The sequence below is a fragment of the Schistocerca serialis genome, chromosome 4 (assembly GCF_023864345.2).
Source record: "Schistocerca serialis cubense isolate TAMUIC-IGC-003099 chromosome 4, iqSchSeri2.2, whole genome shotgun sequence".
NCBI classification, from domain to species: domain Eukaryota; kingdom Metazoa; phylum Arthropoda; class Insecta; order Orthoptera; family Acrididae; genus Schistocerca; species Schistocerca serialis.
In genome coordinates, this window is record NC_064641.1 from 791,542,551 (window position 1) to 791,560,782 (window position 18,232).

The following is an 18,232-nucleotide window of genomic DNA, read 5'->3' on the forward strand; positions in this document are numbered from 1 at the left end:
GAGTCAAAGCCAGGCCAGCCGCTGCCGTCCCGGTGCCGTTGTCAGCCACGCGCGCCGCTCGCACAGTTTAATTAAAGGGACCTTTTTGCTGCGCGGACCCATTTCCTTAAGGCCGGGCCGCACAGCGAGACTTCCCGGCCGCAGAGCACTCCGCCGCCGCCCCCGCCGCTGCGGAATTGCTTTCTCTCATGGCGTGGGTACAGCATTGTTGGCCACCGACAACTCCTTATACTGATCTTCAAACTTCAAAAGGCGTTCAATAAGGAATGCAACAAGTTTTTCTGTTCTGAAAGCAGGTTGATATTATTCAGGAATCCAATACATGATACACTACTGGCCATTAAAATTGCTACACCATGAAGATGATGTGCTACACGCGCAAAATTTAACCCACAGGAAGAAGATGCTGTCATATGCAAATTATCAGCTTTTCAGAGCATTCACACAAGGTTGGCGCCAGTGGCAACACCTACAACGTGCTGACATGAGGAAAGTTTCCAACCGATTTCTCATACACAATCAGCAGTTGACCGGCGTTGCCTGGTGAAACGTAGTCGTGATGCCTGTTGTAAGGAGGAGAAATGCGTACCATCACGTTTCCGACTTTGATAAAGGTCGGATTGTAGCCTATCGCGATTGCGGTTTATCGTGTCGCGACATTGCTGCTCGCGTTCGGCGAGATCCAATGACTGTTACCAGAATATGGATCAGTGGGTTCAGGAGGGTAATACGGAACGCCGTCCTGGATCCCAACGGCCTCGTATCACTAGCAGTCGAGATGACAGGCATCTTATCCGCATGGCTGTAACGGATCGTGCAGCGACGTTTCGATCCCTGAGTCAACAGATGGGGACATTTGCGAGACAGCAACCATCTGCACGAACAGTTCGCCGACGTTCGCAGCAGCATGGACTATCAGCTCGGAGACCATGGCTGCGGTTACCCTTGACGCTGCATCACAGACAGGAGCGCCTGCGATGGTGTACTGAACGACGAACCTGGTGCACGAATGGCAAAACATCATTTTTTCGGATGAATCCAGGTTCCGTATGCAGCGTCATGACGGTCGCATCCGTGTTTGGCGACATCGCGGTGAACGAACATTGGAAGCGTGTATTCGTCATCGCCATACTGGCGTATAACCGGCGTGATGATACGGGGTGCCATTGGTTACTCGCCTCGGTCACCTCTTGTTCGCACTGACGGCAATTTGAACAATAGACGTTACATTTCAGACGTGTTACGACCCTTGGCTCCACCCTTCATTCGATCCTCTGAAACCCTACATTTCAGCAGGATAATGCACGACCGCATGTTGCAGGTCCTGTACGTGCCTTTCTGGATACAGAAAATGTTCGATTGCTGCCCTGGCCAGCACATTCTCCAGATCAGACCAATTGAAAACGTCTGGTCAATGGTGGCCGAGCAACTTATAGAACGCCCGTCGTATGTAGCCAAGACAGCAAAATGGTTAAAAAAGTAACAATCGATCATGAATACTAAAACGTTTTGGATCCTCCACAAGTGTAGTAGTAGTAGTAGTAGTAGTAGTAGTAAATTACGAGCATCTTAAATTAGAATCATTATACAGAGGCGAACTTTGCTAAATTTGGAGAAACTGCAGTCTGCAGGACACTACATCTGAGACGATAACGGGCAAAAATTGTCATATGGATATAGGGTGGGAAATGTGTTCCTTGTGAGGTTCATCCATTTGAAGGTGGAGATAAGAGAACTTTGAAAGTTAGATTTCTTTGGTTGTAAGCGCGCATAGGAACACATCAGGTAGTTGAAAATGATCCGTCTGATCTGTAGTCTGATTAAAATTGATTGATAGTTGACGCTTGACAGGTTGGAGCTGGCTTCCTCCAATCAGAGTCAACGTCACGCATGAACCGGTCACCGTTGCCAAATTGTCACAGTAATTGGTCAGTGCGCTTGGAATTCGTTATCCGGCTTCCTTTCTTGATGTATTTGGATCCCAAATAATGGGTCTGGAACTTTTATTTCGTATTTCATCACACATGATAACCACACCAACATAATGATGCTAATGAAATACACACGTGTTATACGCAGCACTAACCGAACACAACTGTATAGTTCCGTGCGATTCATTGTCGCATATACACTGATAACCCAAACCATTACTACCAATGTGCAAGGCGACGTTGGATGTCGCCTGATGGCGTTTCGGGCACGTGACGCGGTAATAAAAGTATGTAAGCGGAGCGGACACGCAGGGGGAATCATCCTAGCGAAGATATGGGCTGTAAATGAGGAATAAATTGGGAAATCCATTTAGGTAAGCGACTCTGAAAAAGGGCAAATTAATATTAGGCAGAGCCTGTGTATCTCTAAAACGGCGAAGCTGTTCGAATGTTGACGTGCTACTGCCCTGAACATCTACTAAAACAGGTAGAAGGCCAATGAAACTACCACTAGGCACTAACGTGTTGGACGGCCACGACTCTTGACAAAACTTTGGACTTGGAGGCTTGTCTGCTCTGCAAAGTTGGTGATCTGTGGCATACCTGGCGAAAGGGCTCAATGCTGGTGCACGTATAAGTGTTTTGGAACACACCGTTTATCGTACATTGGTGAACACGGAGTTCCGCAGCACTGCACTCCTACGTTGACATGTTGACCCAACGGCATCGTCAATTGTAACCACGGAGCCACCGGGATTGGACCTTAGAAAATGGAAACGTGTCGGCTCTTCGGGTGAATCACGTTTTTGCTGCACTACGTCGATGGTGGTCTCAACGAACGCCGTCATCGAGGTGGACGGAGACTCGAAACGTGCAGCGCGCCACAAACGCAGGCTGGTGGGAGCAATATTATGCAATGGAAGACGTTCTCCTACGCTTACATAGGACCTGTGGTAGTAATCGAAGACACGCTGATATTTGCGAACCACCTGTATCCTTTCGTGCTTAGTGTCTTCCCCGGGGCGACGTCATGTTTCAGTGGTATAACTGTCGGTGTCTCGGAGCCAGAACCGTGTTACACTGGTTTGTGGAGCGTTATAGTGAACTCACGTTGATGTCTCGGCGATCAAATTCGCATGATGTAAATTCTACGGAACCCATATGAGTCGCTATCGGGCGTCATCACATTTACAAGAATAACATGGGTTGTGAGCAGACATCTAATGCCACATACCTCCACAAACCTACCAACAGAATGTCGGATCCCTGATATGCAGAATCAGTGATGTATTTCGTTCCAGACACAGACAAACAAGCTATTAAGCACGTGGTCATAATATTTTGACTCGTCAGTGTAGAGTTACTATAATAAAAGAGATCGGCTTACATTAGAAAAACTTCACACTACATTGCGCGAAGCCGAATTTTTGCGGGCTGCAATTTATCGCTGCAACTGGGTTAACTAAGCTATTAAAAAAGTTAAAAAATGCTCAATCATGAGTTGTGGCGCAGCATAGTGGTTAGCGTACAAACTGAAGTACAGGAAGTCGCACATACACATCACATCAAATGTAGCGACTTTTCTTCCAATTTCCAAATCTAGTCAAATGAGTTCGATAATTACGAGGGTTGGAACTTTAATAGTGGCAACTATTTATTTACCGCTCGTAAAAACTAGATACGTGTTTCAAAGTTTTACTGACCTTCAAAGTAGTCACCAGCATTGTGTATAACCCATTGCCAGCGATGTGGAAGTCACAGGATACTCTTAGCAGTGCCAGTTGTGTTGACAGTTCGAGCGGCGCGGTCTATTGAACGGCGAATTTGTAGCAGATATGAAGCGAATGCCGTGAAGTGTTTCCTTCAGTTTAGAAATCGAATTCAACTCACGAGGGTTTAAATCAGGCGAGTGCGGTAGGTGGTAAAGCGCTTAGCAGCCCCATCAGTAAAACAAATCAGTAACAGCTTGCACTGTACGTGCTTGCGCATTGTCTTGCAAAATGATAATCACGTCCTCCAGAAAGTGTCATCACTTCTGTCTCTATGCTGTTCATTTTTGTAACACAACCTACGACCAGGCTACACACATGACCAGAAGAACTCTTACATCATGGTATCCATGCAGTTCCGTAGCGGTGGAATATGTGCATTCAACATCAGGGAGACTATTTCGAAAAACATTATGAAATTTTTTTGTTCATTGCTACAATTAAAAATATTATAGCACTTTTAAGGTTTTCATTTGAATCACCCTCTTATCTGTGCAGCTGACAGGGGAGACGTGGTTCTCAGGGGCGTCTCCCACACGCCATAGCGCTTTACAGTGAGCCCTCGCAAATGTAGGTGTAACTCGATCACTGTACGATACCACAAGTCCTGCCATAGCGTGTGGGTGGCGATTATTTGCGACTGCTTCTTGAAATCAGTTTCCGTCCACAATGCCTCACAGGCGAGGCATGTCTGTGCTTCCTATGGGTCAACTTTGCCTACCCTGCTGGAAGGCATGAGTTTGATGACATTATGGGAAATGCAGCTACTGTGAGAATCCTCCAGCTCCATTCAACGTTTCCGTACATCTTGACATCGTCTACTGTGGCTGATGGATCGGACAAGGTGGTCCAATTACATGGCTTGCCCGCTTGCTGTGACTCGACCGTTTAGACTACTTCCTGTGGAGGCATCTAGAAGAAGAAGCAACACATTCATGCTGACTGAGATGCTCTTTAGGAGCAGGATGGCATATTTGAACATATGAATCAGTTACTGCTGCAACGTGTTTGCACATGCTTGGAGGCCACTTTCAACACTTTGTCTAAACTGTTCTTATCACAGCGTTATACTGTAGAGGTATGATGGACTAGAAAATATCACATGCATTTATAAAAATAAATGCACCACACATTTCCAGCCAAGTGTCTGAATGACCTTATTCGACTCTTATGCTGTCAGAGATCATTTCCTGTAATTTGTCCCATTTTCAAAAATCACCATGAGGAAAGGGTAGTGAGGAATTTGTACGAAAGTCTTCATTTTATTTGCAGAACACTTTGAAGGTGAACAGATCTGCTAGAGAGACTGCTTACATTAGGTTCATGTGTCCTCTTCTGGAGTGTTGCTGCAAGATGTGGAATCCTTACCAGATAGATTTGACGATTTGTATCAGAATATGTCGAATAATAGCAACTCCTCATCTACCAAAGTGAAACAGGAGAAAAAGCTTCACGAGTACAAAAAGAAACTTGAAAAATATCATGATTACCACCTCGAGCTGCTGATAAAATCTTTATTTCAACAACCGAAGTCGGATCACTGACCATTGTCAGCTGCTTAGAAGCACTTACGGCATCATGACAGGTAAATATAAAATCATTTGATATTAGATAATAAAACTATGAACTACTCACTGACGTCATATCGTAATATGAACTATGTTGTCAATACATAAACTGTGCTAGGCACTAATGCATTTCATCTTGCAAAGAAAATTCATCTGAGACAGCACAGTTAGCAGAACAGAATGTATATGTTTGTGAGCCCAATTGACCCACTCTTCTCCTTATGAAAACAAGCCAGTCACTTGGTCTAGGCTCACCTGTGCTCCTAAGTTATATTTATGGGATTTATGTATTACATATTCGTAAAGCAGACTGTATGTGTGTATGTCTGGGAACTCCTTCCAAACCCCTGGATTAATTTCAGCCAAATTTGTCACACAAACAGCAGGCATTACTTCCAATAGGAGCAGAGATACCAATGAAAACGTGTTTTTCCCGTCCACTGGAGTATAGGCTGCCCTTCACGACAGGTATGTTTTGTGGGAAATGTATCGGCCAGCCAAATCAACCTGCTTTGAAGGGCAACCTATATATCAGTGGCAGGAAAACAGTTTTCTGGGCCTCGATATGTAGGCTGCCCTGCATCACACGTGTGTAGCATTGCAGTAGTATCAGCTCGCTTTATTGACCTGCTTTTCATGGTGACTTGCATGTCAGTGACAGATAAATGATTTTCAAGCCCTGTTGTGTAGCCTGTCCTGCATTACAGTTGTGCTGTGTGAGTAGTATCAGCCTGATTTGTTGAACTGTATTACAGGGTCCACAGGTGCCAAAGAACATGGCTAGGGTAGTTGAGATGGCTAGAGAAGTGGATGGACAGAGTGATGAGGTGGAAATGGGCATACAGAGGGAAGGAGGGAAAGATCCAAGAGGCAGGTGGAAGGTGTAGAGAGATAATGGGCAGGTGAAAAAGGAAAATAGGAAAGCAGAGACAAAAGAAAGAGGTGGAGGAGAATATCGTCAGAGGGAGGACGAAAGAAGATATGGTCACAGACATAGAGTGGAGGAAATGGACAAAGAAAGGGGAGGAGGGGATGAAGAGATAGAAAGAGTGGGGATGAGTTAATAGATTCAGATGAGGGGATGAGGTGGGCAGAGGGGAAAAAGGTGGACACATAGAAAGCGAGGAGGAGGTGTTTCAATATATGTGTCGAATGCATACACAGGCGAAGCAGTGGGGTATAGGTTAGTAGTCCTAATGCAAGCAAACTGGTCATGTATACTCTTAAGTTACGACTATTCCAGAAAGAAAAATGCTCCTGGCATAGCACAGAATAGGCGAGTATGTTGTGGACAGAGTTAGGGATGTAAAACAAGAGAACTAGTTTTTCAACTTATCTGCTGGCTTCAAAGACTTTTAAATCAAAACACTGTGATATACTCGCACTTTTTTACTTACTAGTATTAGCAGCCATGTCATGTATTATAATCCATTCTGTCAGGTAAAGTAACATGATAATTAAGTCATATTATACAACGTGACACATGCCATCATGTCATCCAAAATGGCATTTGTCACGTTATGCAATGTGACACAACATGACGTTAAAGTTTAGGCAGCATGCATCCCCACTTTGAGCTACTTCCTATTATAGATGCACTCCCACTCTCAGATGTATCCCACTCTCTAGAAGCACAAACATTTGTATCTATTTGTTCTACACCCCTCACCATAGGCCTAACATGGCGTGGGTTTGGAAGAAACAGTCCCCTCAGGAAAAAACTCAACCCCACCCACCCATAAATCAAAAAACTGTTTTAGCATCTCCCCAGGAACAAATTCATTCCCAGAAATTTTATTCCCCCAGGAAAACTTTTTTAGCTATTACATTATGCTCTTCAGCCATTTATTACTGTATATTGTTTGCTATGATTGGTGAGACTTCTCGATCAGGGACCTCAGCCTATAAAATTTAACATGCATCTGCCAGCACCTCGCAAGTAAGAGAGCTGACAGCGCTGTGGAAGTGGGGTTAACTTGTCAAAAAGCGCAAATACGTTGAGACGTTTTGATTTAAATATGTCTGAAGCTGTCAGAAAAGTTGGAAAGCTAGTTCCCTTCACACACGTTCCTAACTCTGTCCTGGACTTAATTGTCTATTTTGTGGTATGAGAGGAGCATATCTCATTCTGCTTACCAATTTTTGCTTTACCATAATTTTGACATTATACCGCAACAGCTTGGCAACCGATTTACATATGTACCGACTAGGATGACGACTGCTCTGGTACAAGTTTTCTTAATGTCTTTCGGACCATGGCAAAGGAAAAAGATTTCATAGAACAACAGGACGACCATCTTGCAAAATTTGAACCGATATGAAAGTTTCAAAGAAGTGAGGCATGTAAACTGACAAAATCAGAATGAAGTTAGGTTTTCGAAAGCGAGTTTCCAATTTTATCGTAAGAATGCATTATTATTTATATGATAAACCTTAAACCAATTCATGTGCGAACGAATTTTATGTGCCATATTTAGCTATACTTTAAACCATCGTATCTGAACGATGGAAAAATACACTCCTGGAAATTGAAATAAGAACACCGTGAATTCATTCTCCCAGGAAGGGGAAACTTTATTGACACATTCCTGGGGTCAGATACATCACATGATCACAATGACACAACCACAGGCACATAGACACAGGCAACAGGGCATGCATAATGTCGGCACTAGTACAGTGTATATCCACCTTTCGCAGCAATGCAGGCTGCTATTCTCCCATGGAGACGATCGTAGAGATGCTGGATGTAGTCCTGTGGAACGGCTTGCCATGCCATTTCCACCTGGCGCCTCAGTTGGACCAGCGTTCGTGCTGGACGTGCAGACCGCGTGAGACGACGCTTCATCCAGTCCCAAACATGCTCAATGGGGGACAGATCCGGAGATCTTGCTGGGCAGGGTAGTTGACTTACACCTTCTAGAGCACGTTGGGTGGCACGGGATACATGCGGACGTGCATTGTCCTGTTGGAACAGCAAGTTCCCTTGCCGGTCTAGGAATTGTAGAACGATGGGTTCGATGACGGTTTGGATGTACCGTGCACTATTCAGTGTCCCCTCGACGATCACCAGTGGTGTACGGCCAGTGTAGGAGATCGCTCCCCACACCATGATGCCGGGTGTTGGCCCTGTGTGCCTCGGTCGTATGCAGTCCTGATTGTGGCGCTCACCTGCACGGCGCCAAACACGCATACGACCATCATTGGCACCAAGGCAGAAGCGACTCTCATCGCTGAAGACGACACGTCTCCATTCGTCCCTCCATTCACGCCTGTCGCGACACCACTGGAGGCGGGCTGCACGATGTTGGGGCGTGAGCGGAAGACGGCCTAACGGTGTGCGGGACCGTAGCCCAGCTTCATGGAGACGGTTGCGAATGGTCCTCGCCGATACCCCAGGAGCAACAGTGTCCCTAATTTGCTGGGAAGTGGCGGTGCGGTCCCCTACGGCACTGCGTAGGATCCTACGGTCTTGGCGTGCATCCGTGCATCGCTGCGGTCCGGTCCCAGGTCGACGGGCACGTGCACCTTCCGCCGACCACTGGCGACAACATCGATGTACTGTGGAGACCTCACGCCCCACGTGTTGAGCAATTCGGCGGTACGTCCACCTGGCCTCCCGCATGCCCACTATACGCCCTCGCTCAAAGTCCGTCAACTGCACATACGGTTCACGTCCACGCTGTCGCGGCATGCTACCAGTGTTAAAGACTGCGATGGAGCTCCGTATGCCACGGCAAACTGGCTGACACTGACGGCGGCGGTGCACAAATGCTGCGCAGCTAGCGCCATTCGACGGCCAACACCGCGGTTCCTGGTGTGTCCGCTGTGCCGTGCGTGTGATCATTGCTTGTACAGCCCTCTCGCAGTGTCCGGAGCAAGTATGGTGGGTCTGACACACCGGTGTCAATGTGTTCTTTTTTCCATTTCCAGGAGTGTATTATTGGATAAAGAAAATCGTTTTGACTTTATTCATTTTTCTACCTTCGTGCAAAGTTTGAACCGATTCGTACAAGTTTAAAGTATACATGTGTGACACTTCAATACACTCAAAGGAAAATGTGTTTTCTGCGTGATTTTGCAGGTAAAACCCGAACGGTGTACATACAAGTGGTGCCACTAGCTGAGTATTTATTTCTGCGAATTAAAATCTTTTGCAAAAGAAAGTAATCGACTCGCATAATTTGCCTGGACACCAGCTCTGGTTCGTCGTTAAAACTCGCTTTATAGACTTTAACATAGCTACTGTGAGACAGATGTTTGAATGACTATATAAATGGCCATTGGTCCAGGATAAACCAAAAACGTTTCACCCCATATTCCTTGTGCAAATAGGGACCGAGCTCTAAGACCTCCAGAAGCTGCAATACTGCACAAAGTCTTTTCACACATATATACTGCACATAGCCTTTTTAACGAATTTACCGCCAGATACTTTTCACCTCATCTTAATGTTAATAATTGATGACTCACAGTAGCCAACTTACATAATGTCGTTCCCATCCCCTTGCACACTCCTGTAGGCCAATTACTTCGATTGAATTACTATAATATATGACGACTTGGCCGTTTCTTCCACAACTCCATAATAATTGTGGGTTACCCCCACCACTCATTAGGGTATAGTACTCATCATCATGAGATGGAGCCGTCATTCATACTCCTTATATCGATCTTCCACCAGAAAGCATCAGCTGCAGAAGTAGTAGATATCAGCCCAGCCCTCCCCCCCGCCCCCCCCCCCCCCCAGACAGAATAAAAAGAAGAAAAATTTATGACATTGTGGCTGCTCAGGAACCTTGACATTGGGACTCCGACATATGACCACCTCTCCTTGCATTTTACAATTCTGAAGCACTATGTAACAGTTCTTGGGGCAGTTTGTTATAATTTTTGGTCAGTTTTTTCCCAATATCCCAAATACCAACATACTGCTAATGTTCAAGATCTTCATTCAAGGACATGGGTAGATTATCGTATATACAAGGTTTTGATGCTTAAGAATTACCACATATCATTATTATACTAATATCTCATTGCAACATAGAAATTACACCAACGTCCTCAAGGTTCAATGTTTAACGATTACAATAGTGCACTAGTGATACAAATATACCCTTCGTACGTAGCAAGTCTATCTGTGTAGGGACATTTCACTGTAAGGAGCATGTAATTACATTATTAGTGTGTTAAAACTATGGTTGACAGACTATGATGTCGCTATCGGCAGAGCAGTGGACTTTTAGGACTAAACCAACTTATCCCAAAGTTCTCAGCAGCCCTCGCATGTGTTTATTAGAAACTTTTAATCTAATCTGGCCAAAGAACATGGTAGTACCAGACTACAAGCTATTATTGATAACAATAGAATGTGACGCGTGTGCTCGATCCCAGCTTACAAAACAGCTGCTGCTCTGTTGTTATCAGTGTTCGTCAATTTGTCTGTTGGGACAGAAGGAACACGTGGAAGCTGACTGGTGCAAATAAATATTCCAGACAGTCAAGTCTGAGAAAAGCTTATAAACTGTGTTTTGTCCACTTACAGTTTTAAATATTTCGCTATAAACTTCGTGGAGATTCTTAACAAAGACTTCAAGCAATATGTTGTAGGTATTATATGGGACTGTTAGAGTAAAGCAGAAGAAACATGTGGGGAATCAAGTCCACTTTTGATCATTTTGGACTTATTCCATTTCTAAATACTGCTGTATTTACGAAACAACTTTCAGAGTACAAAAGATTTATGTCCACGTATTATAAATGACTGCTCTAGGATTGACAATACTGTTGAGCATTGAGGGAAGCAGCCTTTTGGTCAGAGCACAACGAGAAGATGTCCATTGTGGCAGTTTGCATGGCTTTTTTGTCAGTGCTTGAGCTCTAATTAAAGTGGACTGATTATCATGAGTGATTCATCTAAAGGTATGGAAGGTAACTCATCAGAATATCAGTGTTCTAGCTCAGGTAAGGCAATAATAACTCTGTAAATTTATCATTTGATAATAATCTAACAAGCTAATAACTAGAATGGGCTATTAAGCTTAAATGTATGATAATAATATTTATAATACGTTCACAGTCATTGTACAAGTATTTTATATCCGCACATTTTCTTTTAACGCAGGAGAGGATACAGCTACCGAGGAAACTGGTACTTCTGCAGCAGCTGACAATAACATCGGCAGTCAAGATGCAGCAGAGAGCAGACATCCTGAGAAGGGGATGAGGAGTATTAGGCAACGGCAGCGGAAATGTGTGCAGGAGTATACTGAACGAAGGGCGTAAGAGTTCTAGCTAAAATCCTTCCTGTTAACGCCCCTTACTGGAAGTTGTACTGCCACAGTCTCGTTAAAGACGAAGAAGAGAGGAAACATATTTCACTCCTTCTGGAAATCTAGTGATTATACTCGGCAAAGTGTGTACTTTCGGTGCTTATATAGTTACGTCTGATTATGAGGTCTTGGAGAAAAGTTCTGGAAATCCTAAACATGTTAATTTCATATCTTTACTAAGAATTGTAGTCAAATCTGTAAAGGTGTGTAGCCCCTACACATAATAAAACAATCTTATACGCATTCGCCACTAGGCCAAAACAGGAAAATTAAAACGCCATTGTTTGTGTTGAAGTTACGTCAAGATCTGAGGTTGAAGTCATCGAAATTGATCATTAGATCATTATGTACGTAGTTATAGAAATTTCTATTTAATGGAGAAAAATAGTACGAAAGTTTCGCACATTCACACACCAAATGATTGAACGGATGTCGTTGAGATAAGCAAAGAAAACATTCCTCAGATATGACGTCACTGAAACGAAATTATCAGAGTTCTTATCCTCCATAAACTTGGAGAATATAGCGAGGAACAGAAAAAAATGGTGATGGCATTAACTGGCTGTCTATGAGACGGTTACATTATGAAAAAGAATCTGCTTTTTCCCAGATTTTTTAAGCAGACCCTGAATCCTGATATGAAACTTGACGACTTTGCTTACGAAGGAAGTCGGCTCATACCATATCAAGCTTTTGTGACATCTAGCAGAACTCTCCGTATACCAAAAGCGAAGAATGAGAACATTGAGAACTTACTGCTAAACAATGCAACAGTGCGTCACTAGTTTTTCTAGAACCTACCATGGGTACTGTCACAAGAGCTTCCTTAGCTCTTGAAGAATGAGCAGACAAAAGAAAATACAGTTTTCTTTGAATCTGAATTACTTAATTTGGCCTTTGTAAATATTTGCTATAAGGAGACATGGGGAATAAAATTGTGACTGAAAATTCAAAGAATGGAACCTGAAGACTAGAATAAAGAGGAAGATGCATATTCCATACATTCAATGCACAAATGAATAAAGTCCAGCATTTTCCTTCTCCATTCAAGGTAGAGTGCAATAGCGCTTAAATTTACCCTTATCCAATATGAGAATACATTATACAAAATATCTTCTGTCATTCAATCATTTTAAAATGGTGCAAACTTTTTCCTGTAATTAATAATTGTGGAAAGTTTCTCAAAACTTTCTTATTGTTATTTGGTTTCCTTGTGCACTGAACGCCCCATATTTTCAAAAACCAGAACATCATTTGCCTCAATATCGTCAGTCATAAATATTATCGAATTAGGATTAGTTCCTATAAACAAGCTTATTACGCAGGACTTAAGAAAAAGAACCGATCAGTTTAACACACTTAAACTATTTCCAATCAAAGATTTAGATTATAAAAATACATATGTATTATTACTATTGCAAGTTGACTGTTCTATAAAACTATAAAGTAAATATGATTCATTTATTCACACTACTAAGGTAGCGAGTGACAATATGTGTACAGTGGCTTGTCTAGTAGAATTGTTACGTCTTCTTAGTGTTTTGGTGTGAGGCATAGCAATACACTTTAGTTTACATGATACTTAAGATATCAGAGAGTCTGAAGTTAACTGGACCTTTGGAATATTGTAGATAGTTTACATTGCATTAGAGATAAATATTCACAAATTCTACAGTAGAGGTAGAAGAAAATGCTGTATAATTATATACATCTCAAGGATGTATCTGTCTTTTGTTAAATGAGACAATGCACGTCAAAATTCTTTATCAAGGCAGGTAGTGCCTAAATACGCCATCTCTTAAGATGATGACTATGGCTGCATTACATTCCTAACACATTCTTCGAAAAAACTGATATGTACTACACAGTTCCATATCATCCTTTGGCAAGCACTTTATGTAGCAATAGCATGCCAGAGACAACTTGCACACTCCATTAAGCTAGCAGAAGAGACCGGCTTGGGCGGTACACTGGGGGGCAGAGGCACGACTAAAAGGCTCCTCCAAAACCGCTGGATCGATTTTAACCAAATTCATTACATATATTACTTACCATCTGGGAAGAAATCCTATGAGTGGAAGAACCATCTATTGGGGCGGAGGTGATAAGGTGAAGAGAGAAGAGAGAGGAGAAGGCAGAGAGGAAATGAGGGGCTGGACACAGATATGGAGAGGGGAGGAGATGGCCGGAGAAAGGGGGAAATTGAGAAGGACCGAGAGAAGGAGAGGAGGGATATTAGACAAAAAATAGAGGCGTTTGCAGACAGTCATTTTTCCTTGATCAGTGCGTGCATGCAATAGGAAATAAAATCGATAACAATGTCCACGAATACCTGCAGAGGATTGACTAGTTGGTGTACGTAGAGTAGGACGTCGACACTTGTAAATGTTATTACTGCACATAAATAGGTGTATGAGGAGTGATTTATGATCGTGGGACATGTAATCAACAAGTCGCCAATCCCTTGTGCCGTTATTGTCAGTAGATGAGTCCTGGTGATGCCGCTGCATCTCTAAAAAAGATGTTCCTCATTTGGCCTCAGCAAGGTGAGTGGACCCTACCTCAGAGTAAACCTGAGAAGGTACCGGAGTCGAACCGTGATCATTCCGTTTCGAAGGCAGCTACGCCGGCCGTTGTGGCCGAGAGGGTCTAGGCGATTCAGTCCGGAATCGCTCTACTGCTACGGTCGCAGGTTCAAATCCTGCCTCGGGCATGGGTGTGTGTGATGTACTTAGGTTAGTTAGGTTTAAGTAGTTCTAAGTCTAGGGGACTAATGACCTAAGATGTTAAGTTCCACAGTGCTTAGAGCCGTTTGAACCATTTGAAGGCAGCTACGATAACCATGCGGCTAAGGAGGTGGTCCGCTTTAAAACAAATACAAAATAGTTTATGGTCCACAACCATGAGTCAGCGTACGGTACATGTTGTTGTTGTGGTCTTCAGTCCTGAGACTGGTTTGATGCAGCTCTCCATGCTACTCTATCCTGTGCAAGCTTCTTCATCTCCCAGTACTTACTGCAACCTACGTCCTTCTGAATCTGCTTAATGTATTCATCTGTTGGTCTCCCTCTACGATTTTTACCCTCCACGCTGCCCTCCAATGCTAAATTTGTGATCCCTTGATGCCTCAGAACATGTCCTATCAACTGATCCCTTCTTCCAGTCAAGTTGTACCACAAACTCCTCTTCTCCCCAATTCTATTTAATACCTCCTCATTAGTTATGTGACCTACCCATCTAATCTTCAGCATTCTTCTGTAGCACCACATCTCGAAAGCTTCCGTTCTCTTTTTGTCTAAACTATTTATCGTCCATGTTTCACTTCATGTAATTTATCTAATATGTGATGCCATCCTAACTAAAGGCCCAGACTACGCATGTATGCTGGTACAGCGCTTCCCCTCTCACTCCTAGGGGTTTATGAGCGCGTCCTCTATATGTCACTCCTAAGGGCTCTGCTATCAAGCGCCCAAACCAACAAATCATCAACATGATCTATTCGCGACTTCAAAACATGAAAACAATTTTGTTTATAATTCTGCATATCAGTGTCATTGTTGCCAAGTGGAAGATATATGAGACCTACGAAATTGTACATTAAGGCATTTTTAAAATTTCAGAATATGCTTCATAATATAACTTACGTAATTTAATTTTTTTAAGGTGACAATACATATCATAATTATTCGTCATATTAGGACAGAGTATGCGTCATAAAAGGAGGAAAAGGACGATTTAAACTTTAAAACAATCAGAACCAGAGCAATATGCCTACGTAAGGGGGCGTATCGTAGAACGTCATGTCGATCATCGGTAGCGATCTTCTTCCTGCAGCAGGGTGTTTACGCTGTTGATTAATTGAATCGTGACGTCACCGCAGCTCAGACAGGGTTGAACAGCACCTCATTCAGGGCGCACTATGCATTTCTGGTAGACGATGACTCTAAGGGAACAGGTAGCCCGTGACGTAGTGAGCTGGCAGTTTCCGAGAATACTGGGCGCAAATTGCACATATTTGTGTAGGGGTGCAAATTTCACAAATTTGTATATGGGCGCAAATTGCACTGGACGCAGTTTTTCTTCATCCTTAAGCTGTTGAGCATCCTGAAACCAACAACATCATCAGTACTGTAATATTTCTGGCTTAGTCAGCCATCACATTAGGCTCCAAGAAGCTGTTCCCGGAACAGTGGCGATGCGAGAAGTATATAGATGACAAAATGTGGTGTGAGGTACCTGTGACAGATGTTAGATTCGGTACCATTCCCGTGAGAAAGGCCGCCGGCATAATGCTACTGCTCTGTGATTGGCTGCTGTGTTCGGAGCAAGGGCGCCAAAACGTTAGAGTATAGTTATTATTATTGGTTGAACTACTCATTGGAATGACTTCACTTTTTAATATAAATATATCTCAGCAGCTATCAATCAGTCACTTTAGAATTATTAAAAACAATTTAAATCAAAAACAAAAGACTAACAAAATTGCAGACGAAGCACTTCGGAAGTGTTCGGGGTCACGCCTTTTTCTGTTATGGCGCGCGAAGTGTTGCGGTCTGTTCGTCACTCTGGATTAGGCAGTCGAGAAGAACGGAGATGTTGTCTATCGTAGGATGTGTTCCCAATTTTTATTTAAGTTCCTGTTCGACACTCTGGATTAGGCAGTCGAGAAGAACAGACATGTTGTCTGTCGTAGGATGTGTTTCTAATTTTTATTGAAGTTCCTGTCTGCACTCTGGATTAGGCAGTCGAGATGTACAGTCACGCTGTCTGTGGCAGGATGTGTTTGCCAGTATTCAGTATTAAAAGATTCACTCCAGTAGTCATGAGACACAGACACGTGCCACAAATAGTGTAAAGATACATTTTCGTAAACATTGTGTTTGATAATGTACTTTGCTGTATCAGAAGGTGTTGTGTTAAGATCATGTAGTCTTCTCGTGTGGCTATATTAAAATACGCGAGTGGCATCCCAAAGAAGTGATACATTATATCAGAACAGAACCTCGGTAAAAGTCAGTTTCAGCCTCAAGATACAGAACCTACGACCTGCGTGCTGTTTTCTGCGCTGGGGACACCAACTTGAAGACAGCAGGTTAGTGATCTATAGCAGAACCTTCGCATTCCACACAGTGCAGTGCAAACAACTAGGCGCCTCACGTGTACTGCATGCACAGAACAAACGTGCTCAGTGGCACGTTATCTGCAGTAATGCAGAGGAGGTAGAGGAGGATGATTGTTATTAAAACCAACAATCAATTCATTCTTCCGTTCTTGCCGTAGTGCCTTTCAACACTTGTAAAGGGAATCAACAGAAAAAGGTGGCACACGTGTGGACCTCCTGCTACAAACGCGGAGTCGATGCTGTTGTGGGTGGGGGTGAGATGGGGTAGCGAGTAGATCAGGGGCGCCGCCTTTGGCGATCTCGGGCCGGATACATTATACGGCGCGCGTAACAACGCGAGATTCCTGCGGGCCATTTCCGCCCCCGGAGCGGCGATGGCGCGGTGCCTGGCACGGCGGCTTCATTCCCGCCTCATTACCACAAATCATCCGACCATCGCGCCGATAGGCCCGGTAATAGCTTCCCATCGGCGCACACGTCCTCACAAACAATCCGCGCCTCGCGTGGTAAGCCTATCTCGCCGGCGCCTCTTCCCATCCCCTGCCCCACCCCGTATAGCGACCCCCCTGGTATTGGAGGCAGCAGCAGCGGCATCTCCCATCTGCCACCTGCTCGCCTACCTCCCGTGCGGAGTCGTGCCTCGCGTATTCAGCCACGCAGTGTGTGAGAGCGCTGACAGACTCGAAGAGTGTGGTTAAAAGCAACTATGCGGTCCGATGGCTTGTCGTTGCTAGCTGGGTCACCATCACGGAAAGTGTTTCGCTCGAAATTTGTAAAACAGAATGAAAAATAATAATTTTACCCATACAACATAAGCTTCACTTCAAACTTCCGGGCTAACGGGTCGTGGTCAATGTGTAAAACTTTCTCTTAACGTTTCTCTCCAACTGCGGGAGACATTTTGAGAGGTAAAATGGGCGAAATGCAACCGGAGCTCAAGGGGGCGCCGAATATCTACATCTACATCTACATCCACACTCCGCAATCCACCATACGGTGCGTGGCGGGGGGTACCTCGTACCACAACTAGCATCTTCTCTCCCTGTTCCACTCCCAAATAGAATGAGGGAAAAATGACTGCCTATATGCCTCTGTACGAGCCCTAATGTGTCTTATCTTTGTGGTCTTTCCGCGAAATATAAGTTGGCGGCAGTAAAATTGTACTGCAGTCAGCCTCAAATGCTGGTTCTCTAAATTTCGTCAGTAGCGATTCACGAAAAGATCGCCTCCTTTCCTCCAGAGACCCGAGCACCTGAAGCATTTCCGTAACACTCGCGTGATGATCAACCCTACCAGTAACAAATCTAGTAGCCCGCCTATGAATTGCTTCTATGTCCTCCCTCAATACGACCTGATAGGGATTCCAAACGCTCGAGCAGTACTCAAGAATAGGTCGTATTAGTGTTTTATAAGCGATCTCCTTTACAGATGAACCACATCTTCCTAAAATTCTACCAATGAACCGAAGACGACTATCCGCCTTCCCCTCAACTGCCATTACATGCTTGTC